The 25939-nt window shown below is 42.8% G+C and overlaps 1 long non-coding RNA gene across 1 annotated transcript; it reads right to left on the bottom strand.

Moving 5' to 3' along the window:
* Positions 1-7552: 7552 nt before the first annotated feature.
* On the bottom strand, positions 7553-25760 carry LOC114591860 (uncharacterized). The gene is made up of 4 exons (XR_013392009.1): positions 25673-25760; positions 22071-22163; positions 17324-17454; positions 7553-7812 (listed from the first exon to the last, which is right to left on the bottom strand). It is a non-coding gene; the product is annotated as an uncharacterized LOC114591860 (long non-coding RNA).
* Between the last annotated feature and the right edge of the window lie 179 nt (positions 25761-25939).

The raw sequence follows: 25939 nt of genomic DNA, 5'->3' as shown, positions 1-25939 counted from the left end.
TTTCACAACCTGTGCAAAATGAAGAATGGCATGATACAATCTGCTTGTATGCTTGCTAGCAACCACCAACTCTCCTTTCTCTGATGGCCACATATCCAGGGCACAGGTTCTGATGACCTGCCTCTACTGCACGTACCAGCAGAGACACTATTGTGTTGCACAGGTAGTCTGCATGACTTGTGAAGAGCTGAGTGGACTTACCCAGTACACCCTGCCCACAACAAGATGGGTGGGGAGAATAGTCCACTCTGGTGCACATCTAGGACTAGTCCACATGCCACACATTTCCTATGGGCAGAGCACTTCTGTGCTCTGAATGTGGTCACTTTCACATGCAAGCATCAGTCACACAGCCATTCTATTGCAAATTTGCAGTGCCAGTTGGGGTTTCTTTCTATATGGCCTTTGTGAGCAGAGAAAAACCAGAGTACAGCATTAGAAGGTACAAATAAAATATTGGGAGTTTCAAACCATTTGGATATAAAAACGAGTGCTCTTCCCATATGTGAAGCTGTACACACCATCTCCTGCATGGAAGCAATATCCACATAGGAAATTCACTTGAGGACATTAGCTACCATGTCTCTCTATTTGATCTCACTGGCCAGCAAAACTGCCCTGTTGCTTATGCACTAACACAGGTCTGCTTCTCACATGACAATTCTGTTGATGTTACCAATCCTTACATATGAGTTTGTTGGATATTCTCTGGGCGTGTGAGAATCATTTGTTCCAGAAACAAAGACGTTTCAAGAAGCAGCAAAAGGCTGAGATTGTTTTGTCTACGCAAGGACATTTTCTGTGGGAACTGTTCTTCGGACATGTGCAGTATGACAGGAAGTGCTGATAACAATAGTTCTGTGTAACTTGTTGTGAGTCTTTTGCTTGCGCCATGCAGTGAGAGAAGTAGAGAGAGAGTCTTGGACTCTTGTTGGACTCTAAGCATACATTGAATATGGCAGTGGTGAATGTCTGTACATATTTGCTACCAATATGCTTTTATGCCTGTCAAGTAAACACCTACACTTGACCGAATCTTTACAGCATCCATGAGTGTTTCTTGCCTTACACTTGCCTTCTTGTACCTTCAACCCCGAAGAAGCTTCCAAGGAAGGAGCTGCGCTGACATGTAACTCTGCTGAGTATTGATACGAGGACACACGTGCAGCAAATGTGATGCAAGACCCAATCCTTTTAAATCACCCATCAGAGGTTGGTGGATTGATCCAACAGAGTTTAACATGTTATTAGTAATGTACAGATGGACACATGCTACAAGTGCCTGGAAGCCAATCCCAACTGCTGAGAGAAATGATACAAGTCTAGAAACACGTGTTGCAAAGCACATGTGCCTCGGTGCATGACTCGCACAATTGTGGCATTTGCCACAGTTCCCAGTGGTGGTGGTGGGATGGCATTTTGCCACCGAGTCACATGGAGCAAACAGCCCAGCAAAGCCCTTCAAAAAAACCAATGAGACTGATTAAACACGCCTTAGCCGACTGGGTTATCTATAAAATTTTCATTAAAATCTCAAGTGTTAAATTTATTTCCTTGCTTTGTCACAGTTTTCTTTAGTCGGTAGCGATAATTACGACATTAGAGATTAAATGAACCTCATATGCTACATCTTTGGGGCCTCCTAGGAGACTCGGAAAAGTGATTTAGGGAAAGTGCAGTTGCTGTTGCTCCTAATCGAGTTACAGTAATTGTCACCTATAATTTTGGCATGACTGTTGTGTGTTTAATCAGAAGCTTTACCAAGGGTTCCTTTGCCACAGAGCTCCCCCTTATCACCACACGCATACACACGCACATTCCCCTTTTCAAGAACAAGCCCCCTTCAAAAGAAGCAAATCCTCACTTGCTGTCCTGCCGATAAGCTGGCTTTCCCTCCAATTTAAAGACAGGGAAGTAAGATGTGGACAGTCCAAAGGCTAAACTCACTTAGTGGTTTCCAGCAGATCATAATCTAGAGCGACAGCGGAGGGTTTTCACTGCCCAAATATCATCTCAGAATTGACAGGCAAAATGCGGAAGGGCAGCACAGGTTGTTTAAAGAGCCATACAATGAGCAGAACTTTGTGCCCTGCTGGGGTGCTTGTCACGAGACAATCATATTCTGATAACCGCTTTTCTGTGTATGAGAACCACCTGCTTTAATTGCAGAAATGGAGATTTTGTCCTGCTCAGACCAAGAAGCTGATTTAGCTGTGAGGGCTTTTATAAGGCTTGGTCTGTGAGGTCAGCTGACTGCATTCATGCCAGAAGAATGGTAGCCTAGAGGGTATACTTGTTCCAGAGATCCTGAACTGTCTGGCTTGTGGGGATCCAAGCGCTGGTGGTGCCAGCAGTATGGTTAATGTGCTGCTGTTCATATGTTGTGAGACTGCAGCTCCCATCATCCCTTACCATGCTGGCTGGCGCTGATGGGAGTTGGAGTCCCACAACATCTGGAAGGCCACAGGTTAGGCACCTCTGTGCTAAGCACCAGGCTGGGAGGCTCTGCTCCTTGGTGCCTTATGCAACCTTATAACTGAGTGTGGCGGGGATAGAGAGTCTTGAAGTTGGCATTCAGTTCTATCCCCCATTATCAACTTCTACCGCTCCTCGCTTTCTTCATCTGAAACACAAAGAGCATCTTCAGTGCAGAACTTGTGCTACAACTGTACGAATCAAAGCAAGTGCCAATTAGAGCAGGATTGGAGCTGCTTGTAGGAGGCCAAGCGATCCTAGGTTTTCGGGAGTAAAGAGAATTGAAAATCCATGTTGGGGGACCCTTGCATGTCTCTCTTCCCACTTCAGCTCTAACTGGAATCTGTGTATTTGCACCAGGTTTGAAGCTTCAATCATATGCAAAATAACCGAAAAGAAACAATAACCTGCCCTTGAATAATTCATGCTATTTGTGAGACACTTTAAAAGCTTCCCTCTTAAATCGCAGATTAGCATTTTTGTTGCTTTTCTAATCAAAGGGTGTTTTTTAAAACAATTCCCAGTGCTTCTAAGATGTATTTCCACTATTTTGACTCTGGATTCGGTTTTTTGTCTCTTTTTTCTCCCCCTTTGTGGTTTGATTTGGCCTTTGGAAAAAGCCTCATCGCTTGTTCTGAAGCCCACAAAGTTCAAGAGCTTTCTGCTAAATGGTGAGTGCTTAAAAACACAAACACACAAAAACACCCACCAAGGAAGATATTCCCCAATTTGTAAAGAGTCCTTTTAAACTATGTGATTGAGTTTCCGTTACAGGATTTAGGCTGCAATCCAAGACACACTTATTTCGGAGTACGTTTCAATGAACTCAGCAGGGCCTACTTCTAAGTAGAACATAAGAAGTGGTTACTGGATCAGGCCAGTGGCCCATCTAGGACAGCATCCGCTTCTCACTGATGCCTATGGGAAGCACACTATCAGGATCTGAGCAGAAGAGAGCCTCCCTGCCTCCTGTGTGTTCCAGCAACTGCTATCCAGAAGCATTGCTGCCTCCAACTGTGGCAGCAGAGAATAGCCATCCTGGCTAATAGCCATAGATAGCCTTATCCTCCATGAATAAGTCTGATCCTCTTTCAAACCCATCCAAAGGCAGATCTACACTCATGGTTTATAACATTAAAAGGTGTTGTTAAAATGTCACACTAGAGGGCATTAAAATGAATTAACATGCTCTGTTGCACTGGCACAACAAATCCTCCCCCCCTCCAATTACAGTTGTTTTAGGATTACTGGGAACATCCCTTCTACGTAATGCCAATGATTCATTCTACAACTATATGCCTTCATGACGACACTGAAAAATACATTTAACATGCTTTAATTCTCCCTTCTTGCTTTTCTACATTTTGTCTTGGGAGTTTTCGGTTCTTCTTTTAAATTCTCTGTTGACTCATTTGAAAAGCAGTAAAAATTATTTGAAAAGAAATTACATTTTGCCAGTCCTCGCAATCAAACTCAAGCCGTTTCTTCCAGGGCTACAGAGCCTGGAGCTCTCCACATGTTGCTGGAGAACTTCCATTATTCCTGATCACTGGCTGTCTGTGCTGGGAATGATGGAAGGGCTACAAGTTCCTCACCCCTAATATCTACTCTCAGAGGCTAGCATGATTGCCTTAACACTGCCCTGAAACACTATTTACCACAAAAGATCACGACCTAAACGGAGGGCCCTTTTCAGTAATTTCAAGAATGGCGAAAAGGCCCGATGTAATAGACCTGCTTTGTTCTCTTCCCACAGAAAGAGGATTTGATTGAAAATGAAAGTTCGGCATGCCTGTCAGTATAATCCTATATAGCAAGCAAGGGTTGTTGACGATAACAGGGTACCAACACCAGTGCTATGAACAACATGACAGCATGACATTAAGGATGGGGGAATCTGTCATTCGGGAGGGGGAAGGGCCAGGGCCATAGCTCAGCGGTAGAGCATCTGCCTTGCAAGCAGGAGGTCCCAGGTTCCCAGGTTCAATCCCCAGCATCTCCAGGAGGGTTGGGAGAAACTCTTGCCTGAAATCCTGCAGAGCTGCTGCCAGCCAGAGTAGACAATACTGAGCTAGATGGACCAGAGGTCTGACTCAGTATAAAGCAGCTTCCTATGTTGCTATATTGATTTTGGTTTCTCTCAGTTTTGCGTTTTCCTAATCTGAAGTTGTTTTCCACATCCCATTTTATGCTTCCTTTATTTTTAAAGTCCTCATGAAAGTTCATCAGCATTTTTGCATGAATTTCTCCCAATACACACATTTTTGCAAAGCAATTTCCCACAAGGCAATGCATTTTTAAACATGATTCTCATGAATATATGCACACACTGCCCTAGCATATACACATTACTTGACTGGAGAGCTGCATTGCAACATTCAGAGAAGTTTGAATTGCCCAGAATGCACTGTTTCAGAAATTGCAAATTAGGTAGGTTTGTCTTTAGATGCAACTGAGCTGAATTTGACCCCCATCTCTGTGTCACATACAACTCAGCTATTATCTCTTTAGGCTATAAAATAAAGGTCAGACGGAAAGAGTTATGTGCCGAGCAGACTGTGTAGTCCTCTGTCCTGCTCCATCTCTCTGCTAAGGCTGTGGTAAAACCTTCCCCTTTGGCTCTTCCTCCAAAAGATGAAAGCCCAGCTGTGAGAAGTTTGCAGTTAAGCAGGCCTGAATTTTGTCCTTGCTGAAACAAGCATTCTTATCAAGGATGACTAGCCTGTGATCTTCCATTAACGAAACGAGGGCAAATTCTACTGACCTCATTAGGAAGGACCCAACCCAACCTTGTTGCATTAGGGATTTCCCCTTAATGAGAAGACAGGCCCTGGCAGACTGAGCAGACGAGACCAACAGTGGGTCCAACGGTCAAGAAGGTGGTTTCTGCATGTGCTGTAGAGGGAAGTGAGGGGAAGGGAGCCCAACTAGGAGCTCTGGGAAGGGAGCCCAACTAGGAGAAGGAAAACTCTGGTCCAAACCTCTGCTGCCTTGCATGTTATCTTCGGGAGAAGAAAAGGCTAAGTAGTAAACCTCACACAAATCCAGAGTGAAGTCTCAAAGAGAGTTGGATGGCGCCTTGTACGTCTCCCTCTGGCAACCCCTGCAACCAAGCTGACGCCAAACATATTGTTCTGCCGTCCTTTGGACCACATCATGGAGGCTGTCTGGGCAGCCCAGGACCTCCACACACACTGCCCAGGCTTGCGCCCTGGGGAGGTCACTTTGGTGCTGCTAAGGCAGCGATTTGACTTCACCGCCAGAGGCTGACTTCATTGTCTCTTGAGACAGACAGATGCCAACAACACTGGAAGGACCATAGCTCAGTGCAGGAGCACACAGAAGATGCCTGGTTCAACTCCATAGGTAGTGCTGGGAAAGACTTGCCTGAAATGCTGGACAGCTGCTGCCAGTCTGGGCAGACAATGCTGAGCTAGATGGGCCAGTGGAGGCTGGTTCTTGAGGGCACATTGGCTGCTCCCCCCCACTCTGTCTGCCCTCAGCCAGCCCCCATCCGCCTGCCTTCTTACAACCCGTCAGCAAGAAGCTCTGCCTACCTTTGACTCTCCACCTACTCTTGGCCTCCTTGCCTTCTGCCCTACCAGTCTCAATAGGCACCAGCCCCCACTGAGCGTAAGGCAGCTTACCCAGCAGGGTGGGGGAATTACTGACTGGCAATTCCAGCCAGCGACAGCATTGTTCAAAACTCTTCTGTTAGAACTGCAGCTCATTCTGCTTTCCCAGCTCGCCCAACGACAATCTGCTGCTCGCACACTGACAGGCTGCTGAAATGACAGCTCAGGATTTCACACGCGGGTGCACCGTAGTCACAGGGGAGTTCCTTTTTTTTATTCCCGTTCCACTATTAGGTTTCAAACTTCCCCACTGAGTGGATATCCTCAAGCCATGCTAGGTATGCTTAGTTATGCATTGAATTTACAGAGTGGAACTAATCCAGCAATTCGGCTTCAGATACAGAACAAAGGGAAATAAGCCCAGTATCAGGTGAATGTTCAAGGCTTTGCAAAGCAAAGGCGAAACAGAGTTCTAACCACACACACTTTGCCTATCTGCAAGCAGCTCAGCTAACAGGGTAGGTGATCAGGACTGTGCCACAACTGTCCTATGTTCAGTTTGGTGCCCTTTCTAAATGTTAGGAACCTTTCCCTCTGTAGCTACTATATATTTGGAAATAGGTTTGTCTGTCTGTCAGCCTGTTCTCCATTGGCTTGTCCACCTCTTGAGATATTGTCATCTAGCTTGGCAAAACACTTCCCAAGGTCGCAGCAGCAGATGTTTACGTTTGGATGCCGGGCGCCATTTTGAATCAATATGGTGGACCAAAACATGACTTTGGTTTGACATTGCCTGGCTTTTGGTGTGATAGGTCCAAACTGGTACATCACATTATATATACCGTATTTTTCGCTCTATAAGACGCACCAGACCACAAGGCGCACCTAGTTTTTGGAGGAGGAAAACAAGAAAAAAAATATTCTGAATCTCAGAAGCCAGAACAGCAAGAGGGATCGCTGCGCAGTGAAAGCAGCAATCCCTCTTGCTGTTCTGGCTTCTGGGATAGCTGCGCAGCCTGCATTCGCTCCATAAGACACACACACATTTCCCCTTACTTTTAAGGAGGGAAAAAGTGAGTCTTATAGAGCAAAAAATATGGTATATTTTAAAATCACAATATTTTATGGTTTCTGCAAACGCCCAGGCAGAGCTGGGGACTCCCTGCTGATTTAATAATACAACAGAGTTGCCTAAAAGATGAGGAGACGGAAACCCTCTCCAGGCATTATCAATACAGGGAAAGAAACATGTGGGGGCAGCAGCAAGGATGACTGTGGTAACTCTACCTCATGCCTTTTTATTATTATTTACTGAAATGATTTATATTCCGCATAACTACAACAGCCTCTGAGCAGTTTATTAAGATATGATACAAAAAATAAAAACAAGTTAAAATTTTAAAATCAAACTCCCTGGAATAATAACTTTATGTCTTCTGTAGGCACCAGAAGTGCAACCAGAAGGGGGCCTGTCTGAGCTCAGCTAGAAGGGAGTTCCCTTAAATTGAGCCCCCAAGTCTAAACATATGGCTCCTGGTGGATCCAAACCATCAATCCCAACCATGAATGCCTTAAAGACTTCAGTGACTGGGCAGGGATATTTCTGTTTGTTAGTGGCTCCCCGTGTGGTTTGGAACCCTGCTAAGAAAGACTGCCTGCTTCACCCACTCACCTGCCCTAAGTTGGAAGGCAATGGAAGCACCTTCCTCTCACTCCTGCTCACGTGTTGCCTTCCTCACATCTTGAAGAGAGTGAGCTTGTTCTGGAGGATGAATCCGCACATGGATATAAAAGTGTTAAGGTCAGTTTATTTATATGCCACTTTTGCACAGCGAACTCTGCCCAAGCAAGGTCACATCAGAAGGAGCACAGGAAGCTGCCTTACAGTGAGTCAGTCCAGGGGTCCCTCCCATCTATTCCCAATCCATATCTCTTTCATCTGCCTTACCCGTAAATCCTTTTTTCCCTGTTTCCCCATTAATCTGCATGAAAATTGCACACAATAGTCCATATTTAATACAAATTTAAAACATGCTTTTCTAAGTGTTTTCACTCTCTCATTATTATTATTATTTTACACCTGAACTTCCAGATGGGAAGTGTGACAGTCATGGAAAATTATGCATTAATCTGGGAGGTGCGGATCAGATCAGCTGGAATTCGCCAAGATAAAGTTCTTTAAACATCAAGGTGCTGGTGTCTTTGGAGGACACCTGAGAGCTGTGCTACTTTCTACCTGTCCAGGAGTGCCCTGTGGAAAGTTCCATTATGCAAGCATAAATCCTTGCACTGACAGGATGCATTATTTTGATAATGCCCTGAGTTTCTATTCCCCATAGCTTCAGTGGGAGGGAAAAAAAATACTTTAAACCTTAAAATATAGGCAGCTTTTAGAGAACCTGCGCTTGTAGCATCCCTGCCCATTCCCCCTAATTAAAGATAAATATACAATTGTTTTCTCATTCTACAATCTGCAGTGCCTTTGAAGCAGCAGAACCAGTCTGACCGCACGCACAAGTCAAGGAGGCTTTCTACAGAAGAAAGCACACCCATATTTAGTCTCCTTTCAAATCAAGGCTGAAATCCATTTTGAAGATAATCCTTTCCAGATTGTACAAAACCTGGGTTTTATTCTTAGCGCTGAAATAGCACGGTTTCAGAGGTCGCATTTGCTCATTTGGGTGGCTCCTTCTTTAAACTAGTGGTGGAAATGCATAAAACCAATGAAAGTCGACTGTGCGCATAAAGGAAATGTAGACCCTATAAAATAAACAATGCCTCTTCTTCTTCATCACCACAGCATCATCTGAAGGCTATGGGCACCATGTTAAAAAATTGCCTGCTGAATGCAATCCCTATGACATAATCTTACTTACTTATCAAACCTTTATTAGGCATTATACAAATAAAACCATAAAAGAGAAAATAAGATATAAAAGCCTTGAAATATATATAAAAAGGCAGCAGTTGGCTACATACATATATATATATATGCATATAGAGTCAGTGATTTTCCTTGTTAACCTGCTCCTTGGAGAACTGCTACCAAAAACTCGGCTACCCCCGCCGTTACCCTTTGGTCAACGTCGGATAGGCAGAATCCCACACATTCACCTTGCTGGGGTTCCGGACCACCCAAAAGAGGGGACAGCACGCGTTGACGGAGCGTACTGTACAATGGGCAATGAAAGAGAATATGCTCTACAGTGTCCGGGACATTCATAGAACATCTGCAGAATCTCTTGTTTCTAGGAATGTTTTGATATCTTCCCCTGACAAATGCTGAGGGAAAAACATTCAAACGGGCCAGCATAAAAGCCCTACGTTGGGCTGGGATTATTAATTTAGTGACGTAATTGGCTCTGCTATCTAAGATATTTAAATCATAGAATATGGGGGAGCAAATTTTGTTTACAGCTGCCATAATATTTTGTCTCTCGACATCCTTTAGTCTAGTTAGGATATTATGAAAAATGTATTGCTCGTTAGAATTGTACAGAGGCTCCAGCTCGATGCCTAAAGATTCAATCTTTTTTTCGAGGTACTGATACCATCTTGATTTATAGGAGTCTTTGAGCAAATCAGCGAGCAGACTTGATGGAGGGCAGCGAAAGTGGCAGCGTAACCAGTACTTTATTGAGGTGGACCAGGCCCAATATTCCATTGTGTGTATGCCTATTTCTGCACACATTGTTTCATATTTGATCACAGCTGGGAGTCCAAGAATACGTCTCAGAAAGCTGGAGTGAATCTTTTTTAAATCACTGTTATATGCTTGGACCCATAGCGGGATTCCATAGAATATCTGGGATTGCACTTTTGTTTGGAATATCTGATTGGCCGCAGGAATAAATTGATTGCCTTTCTGATAATAAAAACGGGCAACTGCTGATGAGGTGCACTTTGCCTGTTTTATGGCATTTGTGCGATGATTTGCCCACCCTAAATTGCTCTGGAATAAGATTCCCAGATACCTATAGATTTTCACTTGTTGGATTTCTTGCCCTCTTATTTTCCATTTCTCTAATTTCCAACCATTCGAGAAGACCAAAATTTTTGTCTTCTCATAATTTATAGAGAGTTTGTTACATTCGCAGTAAAGGATCAGAGAAGATATAAGACGTTTCAGACCCAAGCTCGTTAATGATAGTAGAACAGCATCGTCTGCGTATAATAACAGAGGAACTGGTTTCTGATTAAGTTTAGGGGCATGTGATTCTATTTTTTGAAGGTGATCTGGCAAGTCTGATAAAAATAAATTAAATAGAAAGGGGGCAAGAATACACCCTTGTTTTACCCCTTTCGAGTTTGGGATGTCTGATGAAAGGTGACCTTTGGTGTTAAGTTTGACTTGACAGGTATTGGAAGAGTATAGATTTTGTATTAGAATCAATAAGCGCTGATCAATTTTTAATTCTGCGAGTTTCCTCCACAGCTTTGGGCGGTCAATTGAGTCGAATGCACCACGAAAATCTACAAAAGCAGCATATATCTTAGATTGCCTTTGAGATCTGTATTTTTCAACCAAATGCATAAGTATAAGGCAGTGGTCTAATGTAGAGCAACCTTTGGAGAAACCTATTTGTTCTTTCCCTGGTAAATTTAGATTTTTCATCCAGGTAAGGAGTTTAGATAAAAGGTGCTTAGCGTAGATTTTCCCTATCACTGATAATAGGCTTATCGGTCTATAATTCCTTGGTTCTTTTGGGTCGCCATTTTTAAAGATTGGGATAATTATTGATCTTAACCTTATCTCAGGTATGATCCCATATTTATCTATGAGAGTAAACAATTGAGCTAAGGGTTCTGCCCACCAATCTATATAGGTCTTGAATAATTCTATTGGTAGACCGTCTGGCCCAGGAGATTTCCCCGATTTGAAATTTTTAACTATCTCTCTAATTTCCTCTTCTTCTACCCTTGGCCACTCCTGGAGTTTATTGATTTTATTTTTAGTGGTCTCATTTCCTTTAGGTTCACTGTGTAGATTGTTAAATACAGATGTAAAGTATTGGGACCATTTGGATTCTACAATTAGTGGTAGAGTTAATTGATTTTCGGCTTTCAATCCTCCGTACACTAGGTTCCAAAACGCTTTGTTGTTTTTACTCTGAATTGAGTCGAATAATTGTAGCCATTTTTGGGTTGCATATTTCTGTTTCTTTTCGGCCAGAATGTAATGATATTTTCTTTTTTCATCAAGATAAGAGGGCTCTAGTTTAGTGCAATTATTTTTAAATATTTGGCGCAGTTTTCTTTTTAGCTGGAAACATTCATCATCAAACCAAGGGCTAGCGCTATGTTTAAGTACCCAAACTTTAGGTGGAGTACTAAGCTCTACGAACATTTGGAAGATTTCATTATAAATTTTCGGAATATCACTGTAAGGATTAGTGGTCTTTAAGTTGGATAATATTTGTTTTCTCAGGTTAGCTGTAAGTTTTTGCCCCACTGTTGCACTCATTTCCTGGGACCATTTTAATTGGGTCATTTGTTTGTAATGAGAAGGTTCTATGATATTATACTTGGTTATTTTGGTTTCGTCCTTTAAGTTAATAGACAACGATAGTGGCTGATGGTCGCTTTCAGTACGCGTTCCAATTTTGAGGTCCATGATCGAATTTATAATGTTATAAGGGACAAGAATATAGTCGATGACACTGCATCCTCGGGGGGAGAAGTATGTAAACTCCCCGCTTCTATCGCCTTTTGTTGAACCGTTCACAATCTGCAAATTAAAGTTGTTACATAATTCAAGTAGGCGTAGGCCTTCGTTGTTTACAACCCTATCTCTGGAGAATCGTCCTATTTTCAGGGCATGTGCGATATCATTATCAGTATTCCAATTTAGTTTGCTACATAGTTGTTCATTGTTGGTTCCCACTCTGGCATTAAAATCACCTGCTATTATCAGTGAAGCATTTGGGTATTTATCGGTCAAATTTTCTATATAAAAGGTTAGTTGTGACCAATTTTCACTGCTGCTGTTGTTTTTGGTTGGGGGGATATAGACATTTACAAGTAGCAAAGTATCGTCTTTTTGAGTTAAAAGTAGAGCTTGTGCAAGTGGTAAGCATTTTTCTAGCTGCTTGATTTCAAACCCTAAGTTGTCTTTGATCATACAACAGAACCCTGCTTTCGGCCGGCCCTTCGTGTTTGTTTTCAATGCGGGTTTCGTATAGGAGGTGAATCCGTTGATTTTAATATCTCTAGTTGACCATGTTTCTTGTAGAAGTATTAATTCAAAATCTTTAAAGAAGTTCATTAGGTCTGGGTCTCCGTCTTTGTTTCCCCACCCTGCAATATTCCAGGACAGCAAGCGTAGGATCCGTTTTTGAGTTGGTGGCTGGTTGACAGCATTTAGTCATTCTAGTTCTGTTATTGAGTCCAGCGAGGGATTTTGTCTTGTGCAGATACAGCCATTTGTCGCTGCTTTCGGTGGGGAACATAATGGTGGATCTTTTAGATTCTTTTTTAAAGTGCGGGAAATTAAAATTTCCTCCCTTTCTTGATTTTCTTCCTTAACTGTTCCTTGTTCCTGAAAAATTTCTGTGATTGGTGGACTGTTATGGACAGTAGGACTGTTTTCAGTCTCTACTTCCATTTCTTTGGCCTCATTTGGTGTTGAGCTCAGTGTGTCAGGTCTGTTGGAGGTCATCTTTTGTTCGGCAATGTTAGAGTCCTTTGTAGTACTTAAATAAGGGGTACCTATTTCGTTTGGAGCTAGTATTTGATATCTCAGCCAGGAATTTGTGGTCTCATTGCTGGAGTTTTTCCTTGCCATTTCATATTCTAAAGGAGGCTGGATTTGAAGCTCTGCATCTATACATTTGAAAGTTCCATTAGTAGCTCTCTTTTTGACTATGCATTTTGGGGAGAAGGCTGGTAAGTGTAAAGTTTGATTGTGTATTGTTTCTACTGCATTTTGTTGACCTTGTTGGTGAATTTCGGTCAATCTGGCCTGTAGTTTCGTCAATTTACTGAGTATGTTTATTTGTTCTTTATCTGGTAGCTTGGTAAAGTTACTCAGCAGATCTTCTTCTTCTGGGACTGTCCAGTCTATTGTGTCAAGGGCGAGGCTGTTATTTGATGCTACAGTCGCATATCTTCAAAGTGTCGACGTGGAATAATTCCTTTCTGGGCTAAATGAGCCCTATGACATAATCAATAATCACATAAAATGTCTTGGCAAAAGCTATTTCAATAACTTCATCAGCTGGCTTTTTGATGCCCTACTGATCCAAATTCAACCCCTGTGGGAAACCCTAGGAGTTGAGCCAGGCATGGATTTGGCTAGAGGCACTGGAATAAAATGGAATGAGGAAATAAAGTAATTTAATTGCTTTGGCTTTCCAGCTCAGGAGATCTGTATTTAAGCCACAACCAAGGCACTCATTTATTCCCTCTGTGGATGCCCCACTGCAAATGCAGAGCAAATATCTTGTCGGTCTGTACTGCAGTCTATGGAGCTGCTATTTTTAGAAAATGTTGCTTGGCTTGACTTATGGCTAGTAGTGACTGGTGTGTAAAATTGGCTCTTTCAGATCAGCTTGCCCCAGCATGTCACTGGATCCTAGGGCTTGTCCAAATGACCCATTTATTGAGCATTCATCCTGATTTGCTTGCACAAAGCTTACGCGGGTGTTAGATGATATCCAGTATTTTATTGAGCGTTCATTCTGATTTGTTTGTGAGAGTTATATAGCCATGAGCATTGATCTTGATCTGTTTGCAGGGTGTTTATGCATCTTCCCATAAAATATACATTCATCTCGCACTCTTCAGTGCCTTTCCTAACTGCAAAAAGTCCTTTTAAAAAGTGGATTTGTTCTAAGATGACAGAGCACTTTAATCCACTTTGATTGTGCAATGCTAAATTTCCAGCATGCCCTTGAAAACCCCCCTGAAAATAGTGGCAGTCTGGAAACACGCCTAATTTTCTAGAATTGGAAAGTCATTTTTTCACAGGTTCAGTGTGGACCACAGATCTGCATCAGAGAATATCCAGCTCTGATGCAATTCAACAAAACCTAGAAACATCTCTCTGTAAAGCTGGCTTATTTCCAGATGCTTCAATTTTCCCTAGGATGTGTTGGCATGGGTTGGTTTTTGTCATTTTCACAGGTCTGCAAAAAACACACACCAAAAAACCAAACAAAAACAAATGTGTGTGAGAAAATGACGGCAAAATCAATTTTGCTGAATTCTAACAACTCCTACAGATAAATCAGTGAGAATTACAATGCAATCCTGGGCACATTCACCTGGAAGTAAGGCCCACTGTTGTTCAGTGTTAAGTATACACTGTTCGTTTCCTTCCTTTCCTCTGTCTTCTGAATGGTCTTCCACTCATGTGTCTCAAAAGCTTCTGCTTTGGAATCAGTGACTTCATTTTGCATTTAAGTCTCAAGTGGCAGATTTGTGAAGATGCTCAGTTGTGTGAAGCATCAGAAAGAGGTGGTGATACAATGAAAACTGTTTATCTTCTCCTTTGATCGAAGGGAAAGGGGGGGGAACGGCAGAGAAGGGAGCAGGCCAGGCTACTCAACTAAAGGCTACAATTACTATAGCAACCTATGATGGGTGATGAGGGGTTGTGGTAGTGGAATGTAGGGTCGTCTTGTTAGAGGCGCGCGGTGGGAAGGATATCTGCCAAATAAGAAACGAATTTTTGATTCCAGCACAACGCAACTACTGAGAATTTCTAACCATGCTTGATCAGCCACCACCCACTCTGACAGCAAAGTGCATCAGCAAATGGAAATGAAATTCCTTGATTCAGCATCTGACCTCTTAGCACCAACGTGCCACTTTAAAAATTCATCAATGCACTCCTTGGAGATCCTTCTTGAAAGGAAGATTGCCAAACATGAGATTTGCACTTCTTCACACTTGTCAGATCCACCTTGCTGGGTCATTGGCTGTGAGCTTATATGTCAGACTTGTCCATTTGCCCACTTTTTTAAAATTAATATCAGTGGAGATGGTGAGTCTCTGATCTCTTGGGCAGACCTTGTCATGTGAAGCTAGCAAGGCAGGAGTGCTGTTGTGCCCTTCACTTTCTTATCAGTCATACCTAGCTAGGATGTGTCCGTAATGCAGCATTAATGCGCATGTGGCTCCCACAGATTCCATTTTTTCTGTATGCGCTTTTGTCCATGTAAAAGCACTTTACATTCTATACCTCCAAAATCTATTTCACTGCTTGCCATCCACTAGTGGGCAGTGCTTGACGGGATGGATGGATCTGTGCTGCACAGTCTTATCCCCTTCCCTCTGTGATTTCTTCCCTGCCTTTCAATCAATGTCAACCAGACAATGATGATCAATGGAAACCAAAATAGTTAAGAGTGATCAATTAAATAAGGCAGGGTTGGTGGTAGGTAGCACAAGCATCCTGGCATTGGCAAGATGACACATGTAATGAGAATATAATTAAAAATGATAATTTTAATTTAATAATAATAATAATAATAATAATAATAATTTATTATTTGTACCCCGCCCATCTGGCTGGGTTTCCCCAGCCACTCTGGGCGGCTTCCAACAAAGATAAAAATATATGTCACATATTAAAAACTTCCCTGAACAGGGCTGCCTTCAGATGTCTTCTGAATGTCAAGTAGTTGTTTATCGCTTTGACATCTGATGGGAGGGCGTTCCACAGGACAGGCGCCACTACCGAGAAGGCCCTCTGCCTGGTTCCCTGTAACTTGGCCTCTCGCAGTGAGGGAACCGCCAGAAGGTCCTCGGAGCTGGACCTCAGTGTCCGGGCAGAACGATGGGGGTGGAGACGCTCCTTCAGATATACTGGACCAAGGCCGTTTAGGGCTTTAAAGGTCAGCACCAACACTTTGAATTGTGCTCGGAAACTTACTGGGAGCCAATGTAGGTCTTTCAAGACCGGTGTTATATGGTCTCGGCGGCCGCTCCCAGTCACCAGTCTAGCTGCCGCATTCTGGATTAGTTGTAGTTTCCGGGTCACCTTCAAAGGTAGCCCCACGTAGAGCGCATTGCAGTAGTCCAAGCGGGAGATAACCAGAGCATGCACCACTCTGGCGAGACAGTCCGCAGGCAGATAGGGTCTCAGCCTACGTACCAGATGGAGCTGGTAAACAGCTGCCACAATTTAAGCCACAATTGTCTGATAAATTGAAATTCAAGGAGAAACTCCAGCAGGAAGTGATCGAATTACCATTTATGGGGCAATTAAGTAATGTTACCTGCAGGTTGAATCAAGATTAGTTTTAACAAAATAAAAATAAAAATAGCACATGTTAATTAGCTTATCAGTGCCAGGATTTGCCACCACCAATGCTGTGGCCCTTGCTAACTGATCACTGTAATTATTTAGCATCACTGCCTGTTCTTTTTGCATTTCATTTCCTTCTGAACTTGCTCCTCTGTGTTCCCACCCTCCAGAACACCATATGTGTGTCTTCTTGCACATTCAGGATTACTTCATGTGCCAAATGAAATGGACTGTGGTTCATGAAAGCTTATGCCATAATAAATCTGCTTGTCTTGAGGGTGCCACATGAATATTTGTTTTTGCTGCAACAGACTAACATGGCTAACCTTTTGGAAACTGTTCTTTTTAAACAAGCGTTTGATGTTTAATTGATTCTCTGTGTGGGCTGGTTGATGGTTCTTAGATGTAGCCAGTTTATTACGAATGTTACATCATTTTTAAAAAGTCCATCTATTTGATGCACTTACGGCTTTTATTAAGTTACTTTTTATGACCGCAAGCAGCTTTGAAGACAGGGGGACAGAAAAGTTGTCATATACACAGCCAAATGCAAATATATTTCCAAGGCTGTTTCTATGGGAAATGAGGAGAGCTGTAAAAAGCAAACCACGGCCACATCCATGTCAGCAGTATTATACCACTTTAAACAGCCACGGCTTCCTCCAAAGAAATCTGGGAGCTGTAGTGTGTTAAGGATGCTGAGATTTGTTAGGTGATCCCTATTCCCTGCCCAAAACTACACAGGGCTAGCCCACCCGTGAGGTTTAACATTCACGCTCTCTTCCTAAGGAACTCTGGGAACTGTAGCTCCATGAGAAGAATAGGGGACTCTAAACAACTCTTAGCACCCCTAAGAAACTATACTTCCCAGGATCCTTTCGGACTGTCTACTGTCTTAAATGTATGGTGTGGGTATGGCCCATCACTTATGGGGCAGGGATGCAGCCAAATCAATTCTGTTGCATTGAACATTACATTACACACTGCAGTACATTACATTAGACAAAAGAGTATGTCTCACCTAATTCAATACAAGGATCCAACCATGAGTCTGGAATCAGATTATAAGAACATTTAAGAGGATTCCTGCTGCATCAGACCAAAAGCTCCAAGGATTTCTGCACCCTGTTCTTATGGATGCTCATGGGAAGTCTGAAAGGAGGATATAACGGAATGCCAAATGGCATATTTTAACCTGTTTGGAATTCAGTGAGAATGTGAACTTGCCGAAGCAGGAGATTCCAGCAACAAAGATTAAGGCCACCAAGGTTTATTATCATTAAGAAGCTTGTCCTTCTATTTGATGGTATTTTCTGAATGTTTCCCCCCTCCATCTGTGCTGAAAACAGGAGTATGTATATAAAATTTGGATCATGTTTTTCTTTTCTTCTCTTTTCTTTTCTTTTCAAAAAGCACGACACTGGCCTCTTAATATTTAAAAAGGGCATGCAAAATATGATCCAGATGTCACTGGCTTATGGCCATTTTATCCTGCCATTTTAGATTTGGAAAACTTTATTTGACTAGGAACAAAAGCTAAATCCCACTGCTCATTTCCATAAAACGCCTGAGCTTAGAGGATATGAAAGGATTCCACCCAAAAGGATTTGAAAGAATTCTGCCCAAAGAGGAGTTCAAGAGCCTTAGTATAAAGAACTACTCACTGGGTTTAAGGTAAAGGGATGTGCCAGGATTTTGATAAGAGGGGAATCATACGAAGTGAGTTGATTTTTCAAATTGCTAATTACCATCTATGTGGAGGACTGCGGCCCTGGATAAAGGCATAGTATTTGAAACATGTTGTGTCGAGGTTCATAAAATGCAGCTTTTTATTTTTATTTTGGTGGGGGTGGAATGGCACTGAAGGGTTGGAAAACAACCCTGCTCTGCAGGAATATTTGCAAATAATCACCAAATTATTCTTTCACAGTAGAATCATAGAATTGTAGAGTTGGGAGGGACCCCGAGGGTCATCTAGTCCAACCCCCTGCAATGCAGGAATCAAAAGCATCCATGAGAGATGGCCATGGAAACTCTGATAAAAGCTCCAAGGGAGAGTCTACTACACCCCAAGGGAGTCCATTCCACTGCTGAACAGCTCTCTACTGTCTGAAAGTTCTTCCTGATATTTAGTCAGTACCTCCTTTCTTGTTTGGTTTTGAATCCTACCCTCCAGAGCAGGAGAAAACAAGCTTGTTCCATCTTCCATGTGACAGCCCTTTGGATATTTGAAAATGGCTATCATATCTCCTCTCAGTTTCCTCTTTTCCAGGCTAAACATACCCAGCTCTCTTGACCGCAAATGGTATTCGTTATGCAGATGTGGTGGTGTGGTCTTAAGAGAACAAAATTTACACATCTTGAGGTCACAGGCATGTGTGCGAGTGTGAGTTGGAACGTGTGGTTGGGGGTGGGCTGTCTTCCCCAAACAACAAATGGTTCCAATAAAAAAATGCCCCTCCTGTTAAGGACGGGGCTTCTTTTCCTTGACATTAGCAGCACTGTTGCCCATCAGGGGTTCTTGTTTCCAACAGCTTGCCTCAGCGAGATCAAATCCAGTGGGCAGCATGTGGTAATCAGAAATGGCAACCTGGCTATCTGCCCCATTAATTACCCCCTGCCATTCTTTGGTCGATTCTGATGTGACATGCTTTGCGCTCAGTGTGAAAAGATTAATTTGCTTTCAAGGGCAACTGCCCCCCAGTGATCTCTCTTCTTTGCTTTTCCCTGATCAAGTTAACCGCCAATAATGAGCAGCATCAACTCAAGGATTCTTCAAGAAACACACACACACAAAACACCCTCACCAAAGTGTTGTCCTTAAATATGAAGCTGGCTAATTAAATCTATGTATCAGTGTATTTAATTACCGTAGTGCTACTTAATGGACATGTCTCCTAAAGATAGCATTGCTGCAGTAAATGACACACTTCATCTGCTTTTGAAAGACTGAACAATGGCAAATTATTCAAGGCTTCTGCTGTTCTTCTTCTCGACAGCTTAAAGGGTGAGGCATATCAGGCTTCAGGGCTGGCTGAGATCTGTCAAATATTGCTATTGAGGTTGCAGTTCAGCCACATTCACTATTAGAATGAGCAGTGATGTGGTGTCCTATACTGGCTGGGAGGATGGTGTTCTGCGTGGAGGTGATGTTGTGAGGACTCCCATGTCACAGAACACCTCCTGGTGAAAGCAGCTGTCACTGTGATGATTAGACCCTGCAGAGCTGGTGAGCCAGTTACGACAGTCTGCCTTAAAGATCCACAAATAAATGTGGATCTTGAAAATAAATAATATTTGATGTACACTTCTGTTGAGGCCACCATTCTGTGCACTAGAGCAGGATTGGAGCAGTTCTCTGTAACATGTATACTGTCACTTACAATGTATTTTATTTATGCTTATGTTTTTAAATATGCTGCAAGTCACTTGGAGACCTGTATGGAACAAGCAACTAACAAGCCTAAATAACAACAGGAATAATAATTTATTTCTCGTCTAGTTTCTTTACAGTGTAATGAAATAAACTTCTTGAAACTAAGTTCTTCCACCGGTTGATATCTGAGAGGCTCAATGAATGAGGGAGTGAATTATGTGCTTTGTGCTGACTTCCCTTGACTGGCCTCAGGGCATGATCTTGGAAAGATTCCAATTCAATTTTAGCTTGTCCTGGATCCTTACAGTGCCAGAAATGTAAGGTGCTAGTAAATATTAGCATTTAGCACATCATGGCTATGTTTCCTGAGGCAGCAGCTGAGGACCCCTGAAAGAACCTCCTTGGCAGAAATAGTTCTCTGCTTCTGCCAGCAGTAAAGCTATCCCAAGCTCAGCAAATCAACAAACAAAGCATTTGACCATATCATCATGATTGTTGGCTTGAGACTGTAACAGTAAGTCTTGGGTATCAAAGCAGTGCCAAGGTTAGTTTTGTTTGACCATCTAAAAAAGATCCCACCTCCTCCTAGGATAGAGATGCAATAAAGAGACACTTGTCTAAGGTAAGGTTACCAGATTTTTTTCAAAGAATCTAGGGACACTTTTTTAAAAAGAGAGACAAAAAAAGTTATTTTAAAAAGTTTTTTTTAAAAAAATAAGAAATATCTTCTCTACTGTGATCTCCTCTATCGCGCGGCCTTTCTCTGGGCCCCGGCATGCTCTCTTGGAGCTCTAACTGCCATGGAGTAGGCTCAGGTTGGGCCTGGGCTCGGCCACTTGTCCTTGCCCTCCCGGTGCTCTCCTACCTCTCTTCCTCAGCGGCAGCAGCAGCAGCAGCAGCATGGCAAGGTCGGGGATCCCCTCTTTTTTCTCCTTCTTCTTTCTCTCTCTTCCTTCTCCTTCTCCTCTCCTCCCTGCGTTGGCTCCAGGGTTTTCCTAGCCCCAGAGCGCCACTGGGCAGTCGTCTGGGTGCTCTCGCGCCCGGCTTGATTTGGGTCGTGGAGGGGTGTCAGTGGTTCCCCCAGTTGACGCACCGGGCATCCCCAGTTCCCCCTCGGTAGTGGCGGCAGCAGTGGCAGTCTCAGCAGCCCAGAGCCAGCCTGGTAGCGCAGTTGGCTCTGGCTGGCTTCAGGAGCTGCTCGCTGCTGTGGCGCTCGCCATTTTGCCTTGCCGGAAGGCCCCATATGATGTGTCTTGTGCCGTTGAACCAATCATGCAGCATTCATTCCCGAGTAATATATCTACAATACTTAAAATATAAATCTGAGGACATTAAATGAAATCCGTTGACATTCCAGGGACGGATTTTGTCCAGGGACAGATTTGTAAGACTGTCCCCGGGAAACGGAGACATCAGGTAACCATAGTCTAAGGGAACTGTTAATTGCAAAGTGAACCAAATGCATGCCATTATTTAAATGATACAGGCAATATTAGAGTGGAGCGCCTCCCAGACTTATAAGCTAGCTGCCATCCTGCCAATATTATTTATTTTGCACATGTTTGTTTATTACTAAATTCCTTACCCACCCTGCATCATGAGGTACCAGGGCGGGTTACAGTAATTTTAAAACACAATATTAAAAACAGATTACAATTAAGAAAATAAGGTTCGTCCTAAAATATATACTTATCTTGTTGATTTATACAAAGTATTAGTAAAATGCCAATTCATTTGGGGGAGGAACCCATGAAGTCATAGGAAGCTCAGAACAGCATGGTGGCAGAGGCAATCTTGCTCTCCTGCTGCCATTGGCTGCCCTGTGCCTCCCTCTCTCCATCTCAGAAGGCAGCAGCAACCACAGTGTTGGGAACAGAGCCCCACTTACACTGCCCCACTGCCCTCTACTGCCTCTATTTTAAGGACATTCTGGTCCAAGCCCAGTTTAAGGATAAGGAAGTTAAGAAAGGAGTGTCAAGCCTTTGAAGCTGCTTATCAACAATTTGCATCAGGACAGCAGCCTCAACAAGCATACAGGTCATCTGGACAGTCTTCCCCATTATGATAAGATGCATTTTATTTATGTTTACAGTATTTATTTCTTAATTTGCATCCTTCCTCTAAATTAGCAGACGCAATTTCAATGCAAGTCTCTGCCCTTCTTTGTCCACTTTTATTTTGCAGCCATGTAAAGAGGCCACCCTAGCCACTGACGATAGATGGCCCTACAGAGTGAGGTGGAGATAAAAATCTAGTTGGTGGTTATAATTCCCCGCCCCATCCCCTTGCATCCAAGTCAGAAGCGTTACAAAGGAAATCTACCGTGAGAAGAAAAGTTTCCTTTCTGAAAGACAAGATTAAATTATCCATATCTGTATTAGACAACACTCACCATTTCATTGCTTCATTTTGCACACTAATCCAGCCAGCCTCTGCAGCAGGAGATAGGAAACAGTGAGGGCTTCAGGGAAGCAGGAACCGCTGGCTGAGAAGGACAAATATCCAAGAATGTCATTTGCTACAAGGTAGGAGTTGTAGGTATTCTTCCTCCACTTTCATTTTTATACAGCGCTGGTCAATTTCACAGCCCATAGCAATGCTGAATGGGGAAATTGGAAAGCAGCAGAATCGATTTGCAGAAGTGAGGTTCTATTTTCTTTTACAGCTCTCTCATCAGAGTTGCTATCATTCCCGTGTTATGTGGTATTATTATCGAAAAGAAGCCTGGGCATTGCTGATAATTGCTAAGAGAGGCTGAAGCCGTCCTCTTAAAGTAAAAATGGGACCACGTTGCCACACTCCCCAAAGGTGCTGGTTCTGAATGTTTCTTTAGGTTGTCAATAATACATTGGAAGGGTCAGTGCTTAAGGTTCTCACATCAGGAGCCTGTCTGATACTGGCACGCACCTGGAAGCCTCTCCTGCTAAAAATGGAGGTGTGCTAATAATGGAGTTACCCAAGAACTAGGGCAAGGCACTCTACAGATGCACAAAGGCGTCCCATCTTTGGCATTCTTTCATGTCCTAGATTTAAGCATTTATTTTTAAAATGTGTTAGTGGGATTTCTGTTGGACATGAACTGAAGGCAATGTACAATTAACAGCAAGTTTAAAAAAATAGTTTTGAATACATAAAACAAGAGAAACAAAAATATAGCTAAATGAGCATAGAAAGGCACAGCATGCTGCTTTCTCACCAAATGCTTCTGTGAAGCCCATCATCAAGAGCATGAATGCGCCAGACATCTCTCCCACCCCCATGTTGCCGGCTGGCAACCAATCCTCCTTGCAAGATCAGCAAATTTCCCCCCATCTGCCCCAGTCAAAGTACAGAATACCAGATGAGTTATTCTAGTGTTTTTACATGAGTAGAAAGTGTGCTTTTATTTAAAACGCATCTCTGGGTTATTTGTGGGGCATAGGAATTAGTTCATTGTTTTCTTCAAAATATAGTCTGGCCCCCTACAAGGTCTAAGGGACAGTAGACTGGCCCCCTGCTGAAAAAGTCTGCTGACCCCTGTTCTAAGATGTTGACCCAATGTTAACAAAGTAGGGTGCTGGTTCAAAAAGAGGCATTTTCTACTGTTGTCTCTGTACCTACCTCTGCCATATGTGAAGTAGCAACCACCAGTCACTTCAGATGTCTTGTGAAGACATACCTTTTTGCCCAGACTTTCCCTAACCCATAAGATTGTACCCTTCTTTATGTGTTTAAATCTTCTGATTCTGTGTTTTATTTGTATTTATTTGCTTTTATGTGTTAAACCACAGAGCCTAGGGCTTGCCAATCAGAAGGTCAGCGGTTTGAATGCCTGCGACGGGGTGAGCTCCCGTTGCTCAGTCCCTGCTCCTGCCAACCTAGCAGTTTGAAAGCATGTCAAAGTGCAAGTAGATAAATAGGTACCACTCCAGTGGGAAGGTAAACGGTGTTTCCGTGCGCTGCTCTGGTTCGCCAGAAGCGGCTTAGTCATGCTGGCCACATGACCCGGAAGCTGTATTATCCATAATAATAATAATAACTCCCTTGGCCAATAAAGCGAGATGAGCGCCACAACCCTAGAGTCGTCCATGACTGGACCTAATGGTCAGGGGTCCCTTTACCTTTTTATATGGCTATTTTAATGGGTTTTGGTTGTGTTTTTGTTCTTTTACTACTGTGATGATATATTGTTTGTTTTTTAGACTGTACTCCACTTTTGGAAACATTAAGCAGTTTATAAATGCTTTAAAATAACTAAACTTATTTACAGCTGCTATACACAACAAAATCAGGATGAAAAGAAACAAAGAAGCCCTCAAACATTTGTGGTATGAAAAGTTATAGGATTTCAGCAGGAAATTACAGGACATGCACCAATTGGAAATGAAATGATCCTGAAACTTTTGCAGACCCAAACAGTATTAAAAGCAGGATCACAAATAACTACCCTCAAACCCTCATTAGAACAAATCATCACAGTAAAAAGGATGCCTGAAGGGGCCCTGAGATACACTGTTTATTATTGAAATAAATTATATTTTATTTATATCTGAAAGTTTCAAAGCACAGTCGATCCTCACAACATCCCTGATCTGGTTAAACTGAAATACAGTGGCCACATGCAGCTGAATCCTATGGATGTTTATCTGGAAGAAAATTCTACTGTGTTGAATAGGGCTTATTCTCAGGTAAGCATGCAGGTCAGTCCTGATAATTTTCATGCGTGAGCAGAGATCTAGAAAAGGGAGCCTTTTGGGCCCAGCTTTATTTTTACGTATTTATTTTACAAAATATATATTTAGCTTGAGTGGTTTGTCGTTTTTTAAGAAAGCCTCAAAGCAGTTTACAAAAAGAACAGAACATCTATTTTTTAAAAAACCAGTTAAAAACGGATATTTAAACACACACAAAATTAATTAAAATCAACCGATAAGCTAAAAACCAGTTTAAAACACAGGTCAACATCACATATGTCTGGATTGGCTTGCCTAAACCAAAGTGTTTTTAGGATCATAGAATTGTAGGGTTGGAAGGCACCCTGAGGATCATCCAGTCCAACCCGTTGCAATGCAAGAATGTGCCACTGTCCCATTGGGGATTGAACCTGCAACCTTGGCATTACCAGCACTACGCTCTAACTGACTGAGGTGCTGGAAAGCGTGCAGCGAAGGTGCCTGCCTGATGTCAAACAGAACCAAATCCTCAAAGGATGAGTAGGATGCAGCACCTGCAGCAGTTATGTAAAACGTTGTGACAGCAATCACTACTATTATGCTAAAGGAAAAAGAACACTGCATTGAAAACGATCCCTATTTTCTTCTAGGACTCTTGATGCACTTAACTCACTAGCAGAAATAATAATAACAATAATAACAATAATAATTTATATCCCGCCCATCTGGCTAGGTTTCCCCAGCCACTCTGGGCGGCTTCCAACAAAATATTAAAAACAGAATAAAACATCACACATTAAAAACTTCCCTAAACAGGACTGCCTTCAGATGTCTTCTGAACGTCAGATAGTTGTTTATTTCTTTGACATCTGATGGGAGGGTGTTCCACAGGGCGGGTGCCACTACTGAGAAGGCCCTCTGCTTGGTTCCCTGTAACTTTGCTTCTTGCAGTGAGGGAACTGCCAAAAGGCCCTTGGAGCTGGACCTCAGTGTCTGGGCTGAGCGATGGGGGTGGAGAAAACCTTCATTAGGAATAGCGTAAGCCTCCAACTTACATTTTACTTACGTTTCCACACGCAGAAAAAATGCATTATCCTATTAAAACTATGTAAACTTGTGGACTTGACAAATATATCGTGTATGTGTGTGTGTGTGTGTGTGTGTGTGTGTGTGTGTGTGTATATATACATATATTCAAACACGCATATAATATAAATATTTATGTATATAAAATTAATAATGCTGTGAACTGCCCTGAGAACCTGGGATCAAGGGCGGTGTATACAAATTTAACCAATAAAATAAAATTAATACGAACGGCAGCAATAATAAACCACCGCACCCTTTGATCCAAAGCACCAGCCCCGCCGAAGCACCGGACCACACTCAAGTCATTCCACCGCGACCTCTGCGGATTATCTCCTCAGAGCAGCGAGAAGAGCCGCGCGCTCACTTCAGAACTACGATTCCCGAGATGCACTTCGCGGGAGTCCCGCGGCTGCGACTGGGGCGGAAAGCGCAAGGGGGAGGGAGCACACCCAACCCCGCAGAACGCAGACGACACGCACGCGCGCGCACACATATTAAAACTACAACTCCCAGCGGCGAC

Source organism: Podarcis muralis, chromosome 2, assembly GCF_964188315.1.
Source record: "Podarcis muralis chromosome 2, rPodMur119.hap1.1, whole genome shotgun sequence".
Taxonomy (NCBI): domain Eukaryota; kingdom Metazoa; phylum Chordata; class Lepidosauria; order Squamata; family Lacertidae; genus Podarcis; species Podarcis muralis.
This window is presented reverse-complemented; position numbering and strand designations above follow the sequence as displayed.